Below are 6,000 nucleotides of genomic sequence, written 5' to 3' on the forward strand. Positions count from 1 at the left end.
TTTTCTTTCTGCCCGTCACTAAATCTGAAGTTCATTAGTGTAGTCATAGCACCATCTAGTGGTGTTAAGTTGTATTACACCTTGTTTTACTTATAAGGATTCTCCTTGTGGGTGGTGCTATGCATTGTGAATTGTTGCAAGGCATTCTGGGAAGAAGAAGAAGTAGTCCTTAATTGCCTGGACACAAGACCAGAGCTGCTCTACATCTCTCCCGTCTAAAACTCCACTATCTGTGTAACATTATAGGCATATTAGTTTGTTCAGACTCTGTTGTATGTAAATTGTTTGAGGGTTTTCTAAGGAATGCTATTTTGGAGTTTCTTGATAAAAATAAATGTATGTCTCCATATCAGCATGGCTTTATGAAGGATCGGTCCTATCAAACTAACCTGATCAGCTTTTATGAGGAGGTGAGATCCAAACTGGACCAGGGGCAATTGTTGGATGTCACATTTGATACGGTGCCACATAAAAGATTGGTGCATAAAATGAGAAGGATTGGACTGGGGGAGAATGTGTGTAAGTGGGTAAGTAACTGGCTCAGTGATAGGACACAGAGGGTGGTTATTAATGGTACTTATTCTGATTGGGTGACTGTTACTAGTGGGGTACCACAGGGGTCAGTCTTGGGTCCTGTTCTATTTAATATATTTATTAATGACCTTGTAGAGGGGTTGAATAGTAAAGTAGAAATCTTTGCAGATGATACTAAACTCTGTAAAGCGGTAAACACTATAGAGGACAGTGCACTGTTACAAATAGATATAGATAGGTTGGAGGTTTGGGCTGAGAAGTGGCAGATGAGGTTCAACACTGATAAATGTAAGGTTCTGCAAATGGGAAAGAAGAATCCGGGCTGGGATTATGTATTAAATGGGAGAAGACTTGCAACGACTGATGTGGAAAAGGCCTTGGGGAGTCTTATTGAACAGTAAATTTAGCTGTAGTGACCAGTGTTGGGCAGCTGCTGCCAAGACAAATAAAATCATGAGGTGCATCAATAGGGCCATAGATGCCCATGACAAGAAAATAATTCTACCGCTGTACAAATCACTAGTCAGATCACACATAGAATACTGTGTACAGTACTGCGCACCAGTGTACAAGAAAGATATAGTGGAGCTGGAGAGGGTTCAAAGACGGGCAACCAGAGTAATACAGCGAATGGGAGGACTACAGTACCCAAATAGATCATCAGAATTAGGGTTATTTAGTTTACAAAAAAGAAGGCTTATGGGAGACCTAAAAACTATGTATAAATATATTAAGGGACCATACAGAGATCGCTCCCATGATCCATTTATACCCAGGACCATATCTGTAACAAGGGGGCATCCTCTACGTTTAGAGGAAAGAAGGTTTCTACACCAGCACAGACAGGGGTTCTATACTATAAGAATAGTGAGACTGTGGAATTCTTTGCCTGAGGAGGTGGTCATGGTTAACTCGGTAAAATAATTTAAAAGGGGTCTGGATGCATTTTTGGAGAAGAATAACATTACAGTTTATGGATTCTAGATCTATAGGGACAGAAGGGATCTAGAGATCTATTCTGATTGCCATATTTGGAGTCAGGAAGGAATTTTTACCTCGAGTATAAGGTTTTTTTTTTTTTTTGCTTTCCTCTGGATTAACTCAGTAGGGACTCATTAGGGTTATAGGTTGAACTTGATGGACTTTGGTCTTTTTTTCAACCTTATGAACTATTTTTACTATTTTACTTACCTCTGTTACTAGGGCATTATGGAAGCTAGAGCTGTTTAGATATTTGTATTACTATTCAGGGAGTTAACTGTGTAGATGTTAGATTGTTAGCTAGCCATGCAATCCTATGCAATCCATGCAATCCAGCAATTTTGCCATGTGCTTCACTGTTATGTAATGTATGATACATGCAGTTATACTTATACATGCACTTATACATATTGTTTGTATTCTTATAGTTTTACCACTTATTACAACCTGTTGACCAATAAACCAGTTGAACTGCAAAGAACAGTCCTCTTATATATAGACAGGGAGGGTTTATTCTGAATGTCAGATTACACATTGTGTGAACTTGTAGGAAGACGGAACAGTAAAACAGATGCTAGTCACCAGCGATAGTGAATCTGGCTATACAGAGCCACCAGAGCCGCAATCATGTCCAACGCACATGATTGCAGTGGCTGCCACACAGTCACAAGAAGTGAGAGTGTACCCCCCCAGCAAGCGCAGTACGATCCAATCAATGCTGAAGTCCATTCTTATATAGACTGAGCCTGCACAGAGTAATTAAGCAGCCAGCAACAGGAACACCATGTCCACTGGTCAGGCATCAACATGAAGGACAAGGTCACAAGCGAACCACTCTAGCAAGTCCTCCATAAACGAAATGGCTGCTCTCATTCGCGCTGAAGCTGAGGCTGCAAAAGTAAGGGCTTCCTGTGCGGCACAAGAGATACAACTAAAGGAACAACTAAAGAAAGAGACAGCATGTCTGCAAGCATCATTGAAAAAGCTCACAGCAGAGAGTGAAACGGCAGTCGCAATAGCCAAAGCAGAGTTCCTAGAAGCCATGGACTTTTCCGAATCTGAGAAGCATAGCCAAGTACTCTGATCAGACTTAGATCAACAAGATCCAGCACAGCACGTCTCAGAATATGTCCACCAGCATCCCAAGAAAGATGACCGCTATGATCCAGAATTTCAGCCAATTTATACAGAGTGCCAAAGATCCCACTTTGAACCACAATACCTTGAGAAGGTCAGTGTGTGGCAAAGCGATACTGACCACAACTTCCGTTCTACAGAACAAAGAACAAAGATAAGAATGGTATTATACAGACTTCCCTGAGCCAGAAACTCCTAAAAGTTATGATGATACACCACACACGCACACCGGGTAGTACTGGCGCCAACCAAGCAGCCTTGGACTTCGCTAAGTTCTTTGCTAAACAGGAACTGGTTACCAAGGGACTTATAAAGTTCACCGATCGCCCCGAAAACTACAGGTCATAGCAAGCCTCCTTCCAGAATGCCATACAGGACTTAGATCTTTCCTGTAGTCAGGGGTTAGATCTCTTGGTAAAATGGCTTGGAGGCAAGTCTGCTGAACACGGCCAAAAGGATCAGAGACATTAACATAAACTATCCGGGCAAAGGCCTAAAGATGGTGTGGGAAAGACTTGATGAATGTTATGGGTCAATAGAAGCTGTAGAAAATGCTTTATAGAAAAGAATTTATAATTTTCCCAGAATAGTGGGTAGGAGTTACCAAAAACTTAGGGAACTCAGTGACTTTTTAATAGAGGTACAGGTTGCTCAGGCAGAAGGAGTTCTCCAAGTGCCAGAATTCCTAGACACCGCCAGAGGTGTTAATCTGATTGTCCAAAAACTCCCTTATACCCTACAGGAGAAGTGGATCACGCATGGTTCTCATTATAAACAGGTTCATAATGTACCATTTTCCCCCTTCAGGGTGTTTGTAGACTTTGTAGCTCAACAGGCAAAGATCAGAAATGATCCCAGTTATGACTTTACATTGTCATGTCCCACTACCCCTGGTGTCAAACCTCATAAAATACAAGTGGCAATCCACAAAACTAATGTTGCTTCCACAGGTTCTCCTTACAGGTCATTCAAGTCTTCTCAAGAAGGGAACAAACCCGAAGATCTTACCAAACAATGCCCCCTGCATAAGAAACCACATCCTCTACTAAAATGCAGAGCCTTCAGGGAGAAGTCTTTAGAAGACCGCAAAGAATTCCTCAAAGAGAACAACATCTGTTGCAGTTGCTGCGCTACAACATCGCACTTCGCCAGGAACTGTAAGGTCAGTGTGACATGCACAGAATGCGGAAGCACAGAACACAACACGACTTTACACCCTGGACAACCCTGTCAGGTATCATTCAAAGCAGAGGAACATGAAACAGATAGACACTGACATAGGCACTGCAGTAGTCACTTCTCAGTGTACAGAAATCTGTAAAGGACTTGCAGGAGGGAAGTCCTGCTCAAAAATCTGCCTTGTCAGAGTTTACCCGGCCGAGATCAAGGCGATCAAGGTATGTGCAATCTTAGATGACCAAAGCAACAGGTCTTTAGTTAAATCTACCTTCTTCGACAACTTCAACATCGTAGGGCCCGGTTCTCCCTACTCCTTAAGAACATGTGCAGGTACCTTTGAGACGGCGGGGAAGAAGGCAACTGTGTACAAGGTAGAGTCCATAGATGGTCAGACCTTCTTGTCTCTGCCAACCATACTGGGGGGCACATTCCTGACAACCGGTCTGAGATACCTACACCTGAGGTAACAGCACACCACCCCCACCTGAAGCCTATAGCTCACCTGATACAGGAGCTGGACCCAGAAGCCCCAATATTTCTTCTCCTTGGAAGAGACATACTACAAATTCACAATGTTAGAGGACAGATTAAGGGACACCAAAACACTCCATACACCCAGAGACTTGACCTAGGATGGGTCATCATAGGAGACATCTATCTAGGAGGAGCACACAAGCCGACCTCAGTCTACAGTATGCTCATCAACACACTTGAAATTGGACATCCTTCCCTATTCCAGCCATGTCAGAGTAGTTTCCTGATAAAAGAATTACCACACAGCGCTCCCGTGCCTTGTCCTTATGTGGATCCCTCCGGTGAAGATCGCGCCTGCGATGGTGAGCAAGATCACTTAGGGTACACAGTCTACCACAGGACAAGAAAAGACAACAGGGTTGCAATGTCCATAGAAGACAGTCTGTTCTTGGATATCATGGATCAAGGATTAGTCAAAGATAAATAAAAAAAACTGGGTTGCACCTTTATCGTTTAGACCTCAGAGACGATGCTTACCTAACAACAAAGAACTTGTCTACAATTGATTTTATCTCCCTCAGAGACAAACTTCAGAGGAACCAAGAGACGAAAGAACATTTCTTTACATTCATGGAACGAATATTCCAGAACAACCACACAGAGATGGCACCCACGCTCCAAGATTTAGAAGAGTGTTGGTACTTACCCATATTTGGTGTGTATCATCCTAAAAAAAACAGGACAGATAAGAGTAGTATTCAACTCAAGTGCCAAGTGTGAAGGTGTCTCGCTAAACAATGTCTTACTGTCTGGTCCAGACCTCAACATCAGTCTTCTGGAGGTACTCCTATACTTTCACAGCGATTCCATTTCATTTTTTCACAAGGCCTCTGCAAAATGAAAGAAGCGATCTGATTGGTTGCTATGGACAACTCAGAAACTTTTCCTGGAAAAGTTTCTGAGTTGCCCATAGCAACCAGATTGCTTCCTTTATTTTTCAGAGGCCTTTTCAAAAATGAAAGAAGCAATCTGATTGGTTGCTATGGGCAACTGCACAACTCTTTCTCTACACTGGTTTTGATGAATCTCCCCCATAGAGGGAGATATATCAAAACATGTCCAGAGGAAAAGTTTCTGAGATTCCCATAGCAACCAATCAGATTGCTTCCTTCATTTTGCAGAGACCTTGTGAAAAATGAAAGAAGCGATCTGATTGTTTGCTATGGGCAACTCAGCTGCTTTTCCATTAAAGTAAAGTTAAACTGCAGCACTGTAACACTCTGTCCCACCCCAGGACTCAAGCCCGTGGTGGTCTCCCATTCCACAGTGCTGCTGAGAGGGTGCTGCTTATCTTACAGTTTTACATGCCATGAGATCCCCATAGACCACAATAGGCCTATTGCTTTCAATATGCAAATAATCACAGAGTTAATGCATTAGTCATAGTTCCCTATACTATTAAAGAAGGGAGGGCTCAATATTCGCGAATATGCGCATATGCGAAAAACAGTGTAGAGGAAGAGTTGTGCAGTTGCCCATAGCAACCAATCAGATTGCTTCCTTCATTTTTTAAAAGGCCTCTGAAAAATTAAGGAAGCGATCTGATTGGTTGCTATGGGCAACTCAGAAACTTTTCCTCTGGACAGGTTTTGATAAATCTCCCTCTATGGGGGAGATTCATCAAAACCAGTGTAG

General features: G+C 42.5%; 1 long non-coding RNA gene across 1 annotated transcript in view; it reads right to left on the reverse strand.

The window, feature by feature from the left end:
- The window catches only part of LOC130360617 (uncharacterized), a 108,365-nt gene extending 103,292 nt beyond the window's left edge, over positions 1-5,073 (reverse strand). The window contains exon 1 of the long non-coding RNA XR_008890737.1: positions 5,012-5,073. This is a non-coding gene — a long non-coding RNA (uncharacterized LOC130360617). The remainder of the gene's footprint in view (positions 1-5,011) is intronic.
- Positions 5,074-6,000: the final 927 nt, after the last annotated feature.

The sequence above is a fragment of the Hyla sarda genome, chromosome 3 (genome assembly GCF_029499605.1).
Source record: "Hyla sarda isolate aHylSar1 chromosome 3, aHylSar1.hap1, whole genome shotgun sequence".
NCBI lineage: Eukaryota > Metazoa > Chordata > Amphibia > Anura > Hylidae > Hyla > Hyla sarda.